At 45.7% G+C, this 10,185-nt stretch overlaps 1 pseudogene; it reads left to right on the forward strand.

Annotated features, from left to right (window-relative positions):
• The first annotated feature begins 1,040 nt into the window (after positions 1-1,040).
• On the forward strand, positions 1,041-9,348 carry LOC123441385 (annotated as a pseudogene).
• The last annotated feature ends 837 nt before the right edge of the window (positions 9,349-10,185 follow it).

Here is a 10,185-nt window from a genome sequence, read left to right on the forward strand (position 1 = left end):
GGGTTAATATAGGAGCGTTAGGCCGGTAGGATCGAATGCTGACCTTTAAACTGCATGTTGTTGATAATGTAGATGGACAAGGGCAAGGAGGTGGTGACATCCTTGGAGAATGGCAAGGAGGTCATGCCGCACCCGAATGAACTACGAGCACTATCATGAGGTGACATGACTAACCCACTTCTGCAAGGTGATCTTTGCTCCGAAGTTGGAGGCTTTGACTTTGCCTTTGGATTTTATGAAGAACTTCCCCGCCGTGCCTACATAATTTAGCGTGAAGACGAACACCAGCTACTCATGGAGTGTCACGGTGAAGGGTTGGGCCACTTTCGCTACCGTTCACCAGGCCAGGACCGGGTACATGCTGACTTTCAAGTTGGTCACTCCAAAAACCATGAAGGTGACCGTCTTCAACAACGACAATGTGGAGGTGGTCACCAAGTGCAAGAAGCACGATGAGGCATTCGTCGTGAACAGATAAATGATCTCTCGTTTGTTCGTTTAAGACTACGTTCCGCGGTATCGTTTAAAACTTATCGTATTATATTAAACTTTTATGAGTGATTAAACTTTGATGTGACCTGAAGTTTGTTTCTAGTTGCTTTATATTTATACCTCTGTTAAGCTCATCACATCAACAAGGAGACAACCACACTATTATCCCGAACGTAACCAAACAAGCGGATCTTTGTTTTACCTCAAACCAATCCACAACAAAACAACATAACTTCTATTTTGACACAACTAAAGAAAATGCATGAAATCAATTAACATAGATATGTTAGTATTTCTTTTTTACATACGCTCAGACAGACTCAACTCAGACAAGTATGCAAAGTGCCAAAAATGACCCGCTTAACCAAACACTGTCCATAGATTGTATTTCGATTTTATTTATAGAGCGGACCTCAAATCAAACCAGAAGAAAGTAAAATCCATGTCAGACAGACGAGATGGACCCCCTTTGTCCTCTCACCAGCCCTCCACGACTCCGTGTTCAAATGGCAATCTAATCCCCAAATTCTGCCCTAGCCTCTAGACCCATGGCGCTCCCCACCATGCCCTTCAACCCCCTGACCCCGACGCCCCCCCGGGTTTCCCGACTCGGCCATCCTCTGCAGGACGGGGCGCGTATCGATGGACCGGAATGCGACCACCGCCGAGTGCCGCACCGAGGACGGCCAGGCCGTGGAGGTATCCTTCTGGCTCGTCGACTCGCCGGGCATCTCCCACTTCTCCGTCAACTGCCCTGGAATCAATCGCGAGCACAAGGCCTGGCTCATCTGTGCCGAGGATGCCTTCGTCCTCTTCAGCCTACAGTACAGGGGCCCCACCCGCTTCTTCGTCTACACGGTCGGGAAGCAGCCGTCCCTGGGGCTGCTCCCAAACCCCAGCCTTTCCCACTTCGGCGTGTAGCAATTTGGCCTATTGCCCCGCGGCAACTGTGTCAGTACTGAACCTACAAGACCAGTGTGGCGCCATCTTCAGTTAACGAACGGTCGAGATCGCTTGTATCCAACGGCTCGCGCAGCTCGCCGCCACTGTAACGTTTCACTTGCCGATACTGTTTAAGTTCCGTTGCCGATTGCCGTTGTCTGTCGCCAGCAGGCTATAAAGTCAGGTGCTCGCGTCTGTAAGGAGCATTGAGAATTGCTAAGAAGCTTATTTACTTTACAGTACACTTTATATCAATATAAACCCTAGAGGGGCTACTTTCCCATTTCTTCTTTCGATCTGTGAACGAGTTCATCGCATTCTTGCTGAAATTCCTAGCTAGGGTGTGACAATTGGTATCATGAGCGGAGTCTTTCCTCCGAGAAAGAGATAGATCGTAGCTACCACAAGTAATTTCCCACCCTTCCCTCCCTTGTTCTCGGCAGACTTGGCGGCGATGGTGGCGGGGTCGGCGGGTACGGCGGCGGTAGACTAATTCAACGGCAGCTCGTTGAGAGAGACTGGTTGAAGAAGCACCCTGCTCCTCCAGTAAAATCCCAGGTCAAGCAACGGGTGGTGCTGTTTCGACGGCGTTTTTCTCAGGCTGCGGTAGGATTCAGTGCCAGATCGGGTTACCGGAGCTATTCCAGCCGTAAAATTCCTCTCTGTGCCACTGTATCATGATGGGGCATTCCAAATCTACCCTGGAGGAGTCGGAAGTTGCGGATCTACTCGTCATGAAGGGCGAATTCATGCAGCATCCGAAAGAAACTGCAGATCTGAGAGGCGAGGTTGATGACTTGCGGAAAGACGTCCACAGCATAAACCTCAAACAGGACACAATGGTCTCTGTTCTTGATGGAGTGCAGAAAGCAGTCTCAACCCTTAGTTCACAGCTGTCGACTATGGCAGACGTTCTCAAATCCCTTCGAACCACGGAAGCCTCAAGTTCAGCATAACAGGGCAAATCATCACCTGATCTGCCACAAAAAGAAACATCAATAGTGGAAAGAGACATGTCTAAAGAAATACGACGACGACTGGTGATGGAACAGGAAAAATCAAGACTGGCCGCAGCACAGATCCCAACCCACTTACCACCCATCCAGGTACCCAGGCCTGCTATTCCACCAGGGTTCGGAGCCAATCAACCAGTGGAAATACACTTGGGCAATGCCACTCCTACTGCAGCATATAAGATGGCCAGAACACCTGGTTTCCATGGGTTTCAACCACCATGAGTTCGTGAGAGCTGGGATGACTTCCAGAAGCATTATGACCAAGAGATGCGTACACAATTCCTGAAGAGCATCACTAAAGGTCCACGTATGGATTTTCGCCGCTTTGATGGAGATAACCCAGCAGGGTGGATCAGACAGTGTGAGAAATACTTCCAGATGGCTGGAGACCAGCTGAATTCAAGGTTAACTTAGCACAGCTTTATGTGACAGGAAGAGCCAATGTTTGGTTAAGACGCTCTGGGATCCTTAAAAAGCAGTTAACCTCGGCACAATTCTGTGGAGAGATCTTGCGCAGATTCTCATCAGCTAGCTCTTATGAGCTAACTGACAAATTTAACACCCTCAAGCAGAACACTCTCACTGTGTGTGAATATATTGACCAATTTGAAGAGCTAATGGCAGAGGTCCAGTCTGATAACCCTATCATGGATGAAATTTGGTTTGTAAGGTGCTATGTCAATGGGTTGCGTTCTCAAATCAAGTTCCAAGTTAGAGCCTTGAGACCTACTGGGCTAACAGAGGCCTATTGGTTAGCAGTGGACCTGGAAAGGGGAGCTGCTGAGAAGATATCCTACACTAGTTACTCTGGAACTACTAAGTCTACCACTGGTTATCAGAAATTTACCACTACCTTGCAGGAGAAACCAACTGAATCTAAACCTGCTATTGTCAACCAAAGAGCCAGGGAACCTGGTAAGTGTTGGAGATGTGGGGATGCATGGTTTCATGGAAATAAATGCAAAATGGCTCCTGCACTAAATGTATTGGTTGGGGAAGATCCCACTGAACAAGCAAAAGATACTGAAGAGGTAGAGGAACAGGAGATGGAAGTACAGCTGCAACAAGAGGAGAATTGTATGACACTATCTGCACAAGCAATGAAGTCTAACAATGTCAACACTACATCTCTGTTAGTGCAGATTGGAGGAAAACAGGGGATTGCTTTAGTAGATTCTGGAAGCAACTCAACCTTCATCAGCCTCAAATTTGCCCTATCTACTAACTGCACCATCTTGAAAGACACTTCTAGGGCAGTAACTGTTGCTGGAGGAAGGACACTGTGGTCTGGCTCCTATGTTCCACCCACAACTTTTATTGCAGGAAATACCAAATTTACACAACAGTTCAGAGTACTGGATCTTCCTGGAAATGATATAGTTCTAGGCAGTGATTCGATGGAACAAGATAGCCGTGTGGCTTTTCATTACAACCCAAGACAGATTTCTGTTATGATGGATAAGCAAACTCCAGTGACAATTAGAGCCTGTGACACACTAGCTGATGCAACCCCCATAGAAGCAAATGAAGTGGACAAATTATTAGCTCTAGGGGCACCTGGGTATGTTCTGCATCTCATCAGAGACACTTCTCTCAAAGCACCAGCTCCACAGGAAATTCCACCACCAGTTCAGGAAGTATTGCAACAGCTCCCTGAAGTTTTTCAGGAACCAAAGGGACTACCTCCAAAGAGAGACCATGACCACAAGATTCCCCTTAAGGACCAATCAGTACCACCAAACTCTAGGCCCTACAGAGTACCACACATGCAAAGGAATGAACTGGAGAGACAAATTGACTCCATGCTCAGAGATAAGATTATAAGAGCCAGTGAAAGTCCATATTCCTCCCCTGCAATTTTGGTCATGAAAAAGGATGGCACCTGGAGAATGTGCATTGACTACAAGAAACTTAATGCTGCAACCATCAAAAATAAGTTTTCCATACCTGTGATTGAGGATCTTCTGGATGAACTCGAGGGAGCTACATACTTCACCAAATTGGATTTAAGATCTGGCTATCACCAGGTGAGAATGAATGAGCAAGATATACCCAAAACTTCATTCATGACATATTTTGGTCACTATGAATTCCTGGTGATGCCCTTTGGACTAGCTAATGCACCTGGGACTTTCCAAGCTCTGATGAACATCATATTTGGTCCATATCTCAGGAAGTTTGTGTTGGTATTTTTTGATGATATCCTCATTTTCAGCAAATCCCTTTCTGAACATTTGGAGCACATACAAATTGTTCTCCAGCTCCTAAAGGAACACCAGCTCTTTGTTAAACAATCTAAATGTGTGTTTGCTTCCACACAAGTGGACTACCTGGGCCACGTCATCACTGGAGAAGGGGTATCAACTGACCCTGCCAAAATAACTGCAGTTGCTGATTGGCCAGTTCCTACTACAGTTAAGCAACTCAGAGGATTCTTAGGTCTCTGTGGATATTACAGAAGGTTTATTAAGAACTTTGGTACCCTTGCTAGGCCACTGCATGATATTATGAAGAAAGACAGTTTCCACTGGACAGCTCTTCAAACTACTGCTTTTTCTAACCTAAAACAAGCTATGATTCAGGCACCAGTACTAGCACTTCCTGATTTCTCTGAGCCATTCAACATTGAAACAGATGTTTCTGGAGTAGGAATAGGAGAAGTCATGATGCAGAAGGGAAGGCCACTAGCTTATTATAGTTCCACTCTCTGTCCCAAAAATGTTGCACTATCAACTTATGAAAAAGAAGCTCTTGCAATCATTGCTGCTCTCAAAAGGTGGAGACACTACTTTCTGGGGAATGATCTCATCATCAAAACTGATCATCAAAGTTTACAATTCATGATAGACCAAAAGATTTCCACAGGCATTCAGCAAAAGCTCTTGCTCAAACTGCTGGAATTCAATTTCACCCTACAATACAAGAAAGGAAAAGAGAACATTGTTGCTGATGCACTGTCTAGAAGAGATTCTATCATGGCTATTTCTGTAGTTACACCCCAATGGATCTCTGCAGTTGAACACTCTTATACCGAAGATAACACATGTCAAGCACTGTTGGAGAGACTTTTACTTTCACCAAACCATGCTGAAAACCAAAACAGCTTACACTCAGGGATCATTAGGCACAAGGGGAAGATTTATGTGGGGAAGGACATGGAACTAAGAACAAAGTTACTCACGGCCCTTCATTCATCAACTATTGGGGGTCACTCTGGCAGAAAAGCAACTTATCACAGAATCAAACAGATATTTTACTGGCCAGGGCTGAAACAAGCAGTGGACAATTTTGCGGCAACATGCCGAGTGTGCCAGAAAAACAAGGGAGAAAACTGCCCTTACCCAGGATATTTGGATCCTCTACCACTTCCTGATATGGTGTGGACACACTTGAGCATGGATTTCATTGAGGGGTTGCCTAAATCAAATGGACATGATGTTATATTAGTGGTAGTAGACAGACTATCCAAATTTGCCCACTTCATTCCTTTATCTCACCCATACACTGTTCAAACAGTTGCCCAAGCCTTCATTGATAATGTGATTAAACTACATGGTCCTCCTTTGGCCATTTTATCTGACAGAGATTGAATCTTCACAAGTCAGCTGTGGCAGGACATCTTTAAGGGCATGTGCATTAACCTAAGATACAATTCTGCTTACCACCCTGAATCTGATGGCCAAACAGAGCATGTGAATCAATGCCTAGAAAACTACCTTCGTTGTCTCAGCTCAATGCAGCCCAAGAAATGGGCCAAACACCTGGCCATGGCAGAGTATTGGTACAATATAGCATACCACAGCTCCCTCCAAAAAACACCTTTCGAGGCTGCCTATGGATATCCACCACCCAACATATGTGAGAACATTCTGCCTGACAATATGACAGCAGATGCACAACAGTTTTTCTCTGACAGAGAAGCACTTCTCCAGTACCTCAAGGAAAACCTCACTGCTGCTCAAGCTCGCATGAAAAAATATGCTGACAAGAAATGCACAGAAAGGATCTTGGAAGTTGGAGATATGGTGTACCTCAAAATACAACCCTATCGCCTTAATGCCTTCGGACTAGGTACCCACATCAAGCTCCAGAGCAAGTACTACGGCCCTTTCCGCATAATTGCCAAAGTGGGACACGTCGCCTACAAGCTCCTTCTGCCAGAGAGCATGAGCATCCACCCAGTCTTCCATGTTAGCCAGTTGAAGAAGCACATGGGACCTAAGGCGATTCCTTGCTCAGACCTTTGGTACGATCCGATGGGATGATCCTCACCGAGCCAGTCCTGGTTCTCGAGACATGCCAAATTCCTCGCAACAACCTGCCGGTCGTCCAGTGGCTCGTCCAGTGGGGAAACCTACCTCCGGATGAAGCCTCGTGGGAAGATGCCGCATTCATGAAGAAGACGTTTCCAGAATTTTTCAAGGCTACTGTCGTTCGCTGGTTCAATCGCTGACCTCCTTGCGGACAAGTTCGATCTTTCCCGGGGGCATTGTCAGTACTGAACCTGCAAGACCAGTGTGGCGCCATCTTCAGTTAACGAACGACCGAGATCGCTTGTATCCAACGGCTCGCGCAGCTCGCCGTCACTGTACCGTTTCACTTGCCGTTACTGTTTAAGTTCCGTTGCCGATTGCCGTTGTCTGTCGCCAGCAGGCTATAAAGCTAGGTGCTCGCGTCTGTAAGGAGCATTGAGAATTGCTAAGAAGCTTATTTACTTTACAGTACACTTTATATCAATATAAACCCTAGAGGGGCTACTTTCCCCTTTCCTCTTTCGATCTGTGAACGAGTTCATCGCATTCTTGCTGAAATTCCTAGCTAGGGTGTGACAGACTGCGAGCACTATGCCCTGGCCTTCCTCCGCTGCAAGTGGAGCCTCCAAGACGACGTTTGCCGGTTTCATGCCCATGTATTCTCGTCTCAAACACAGGTATGGACGACCAGGAGGGCATACTTAGCAAACCCTGCTGACAAGCCATTGTGTGCTCGAAATGACATGTTCAACCACATCAGGGTTGGAGCAAGCTCGCTGGGCTGGTTTGATAACCACCATGGCATCCTCCTTCTTGACCACCTGTTTGCTAGGCATCCTGTCATCAGCATAATCCCATTACGCATGGCAACCGTTGGCTTTCCCTTGCCAATCGAACTGGATGACGAGTACATTGCCTCCGACTATTTCTACAATCTCGCCTGCTGCGATGATCTCATCAAATTCGTCCACATCAAATACGATGACCCTCGTGCCTTGGCCAGAGGTTCAGGTTGGAAAGCCACTATGTGGAATATGAACGTCTCTGGGAAAAATTGGTGCGAGGGCTACACAGTTGATGTTGACAAAATCTCGGTTGACGAAAGCTTTTCTGCTATATTGCTTGAGCTGTGGGATGGTGAGACTCAACAACTGCAGTTGAAGAAACTGATGTTCCATGGCCCGATTCTAGGCACGCTCAATGACAATTTTCTTTACAAGATGGCCAAGGTGAAGCATGAAGACGACAGAGTCTGGGCCATCGCTATTGACATGAAGCATGCAGCTCTCAGGGCACTGGCCACATTTTCTGTCCATCCGAACCAACTACTTCTCACCACAACCTGCTTCTCATGCGTCTTCCCCAAGTACCTCAACAATCCCCCAGGTGCTTCTTCCTTTTTTCTCCCCATGTGATTTAACCAGCAATGCTATATTCGAATTCTTGGTTTGTATGCTAGTCATATATGTAACTTATAAGTGCTCATGAGAACATCTCAGTTTTGACACTATTAATTTGGGCTCTTCGGAATAATTAGTTTAGTTGTTCGTTAACATTAGAAATAGACTAGGGTCTGCCATGCATTGATTCATGATATGCTATCCATTGGGTTCTTGGTTTTCGGTTTGTTATGAATTGTACATTTCAGTATACCGAGTATTGACACTGTTGCCATTGGACTTTTTAGCTGTTTGCTAAACCTCATCATACATGTTTACGCGTTAGAAACAGACATGAGGCAACAGACGGCACACACAAAATATGCTGCCAGTATGGACCATTTATCTATAAAGACCCCAGTCATACAGGGTAGACATACTGCATGCTAAAAGTATGCAAGGTGAGCCAGCTGCTGTCATCAGCAGAGATAATTAACTTGTTTTATTAGCATAATGTTACGATAAATGAGGCCGTAATGAACCGCCTCATCCCATTGCTTCTATAAACAGAAATGAATTGTTGATGCCAATTCAAATCCATTCCTGGAATCAAATTTAAGTATCAAATGAGAAACAAGTCTCTATCATCAAGTGCTGTTTGCACTACAGAATACGGAAGCACAAGTACCTCTTGTGCAAACTGCACAGTGCCTCATTTATCATGAAAATGCCACCACGTTGTCATCCAAACCTCATGTGTTACAGCAGTCGGCTAGATCCAATGACCTTTCATCAATCATCATTACGTTATCAGTCCTTCATGTCATTTCTGGTTGACCAACTTCTGCACATCCCAAACCCCACTTTACCACTGTTGATGGCATTGACTGTTGTACTTTTGCTGCGTCGTTCTCTGGTACTAATGCGTAGCTCACTGCTGTGACTGTGGCTAGGTGGGTAAATTTTGTAGCACCAAGGCTTTATCTCAAAAGCGTTCATGTTGTCTTCGTGATTAGATTACGATCCTATGGTTGTGGGGGCACTAAGGTTGATGCCTTCTTCCATTAAAATTGCTCCCTTGAGAAGTTAATTGCAGTTCTCCCCAATCTTGTGTATGTAACTATTTATTTGACCAATTTTTCAGGGGCAGATATGGATGATGCCATGGAAATGCACTTTAAGAGGTATGAGAAGTCATGCTATACGAAGAAGGGCCTCCAGTCGTGTGACTCTACTGCTGACAAGGTTTGCTACAGCAAGAAGTGAAACCGTGCAAAGAAAAGGACCCACAAGCAGCAGCAAGAGATTTCCAAGCCCAATAACTTTTGGGGGAATGTGGCTTTGAACCGCTGGCGGTACTTGGGCGGCTACATGCTGATGTCTATCGGTATGCTGGCGCTCTGCTGGATGATCCTAACCACTCTGGAAGTAGGGACTGAACCAGCCACCTACTACCTGACTCTGCGATCCTTCGGAACCAAAGTGAGTGTGATCTACAAATATTACACTGACACATGGTCTGAGGATGGAAGATCTTGCAGGAGATGCTAGCTTAGGTCATTCATACTGGTCTTTTGCCTTTTATAATTGTCCTGTGCTGAAACCACCCTACGGAATCATGTACATGTTCTAGCCAGGTTTGGGGGTGAGTATCTAGAGCCGCATCATGCAGATGACCTAAACACTCCATTTCTATAGTCACCTGATCTTTCGGTGCATCTTATCTTGAATGATAGTTCCGGGTGCATCTTATCTTGAACGATAGTTCCGGGTGCAGTTAACGGTTAATGAATGAACATGATTCGTTTTTTTGTCAATCATCTCCTTTATTCATTCATAATGATGTTAGTATCCTTTACAATGAAAGGTATAACCGCGTCAGCCGTTAGGGCTGGAGGATATCCACCCTGAGACCAGGAGGGGGAGAAAATCTAGCTCTCTTAGCCAGTTTCAGGAGCTAGCTACCTGATTACTTTCTCTATTACAATGATCATACATAGCATGAGTAAAATCTAGCTGATGACACTAGCTACTGAAGAAGAATTACCATTGATTAGGGCTGTGGGTGGAGTTGCGTGACGGCCAGGGTTGGAGATGAATATA

The sequence above is a fragment of the Hordeum vulgare genome, chromosome 3H, assembly GCF_904849725.1.
Source record: "Hordeum vulgare subsp. vulgare chromosome 3H, MorexV3_pseudomolecules_assembly, whole genome shotgun sequence".
In the NCBI taxonomy this organism is placed as follows: Eukaryota; Viridiplantae; Streptophyta; class Magnoliopsida; order Poales; family Poaceae; genus Hordeum; species Hordeum vulgare.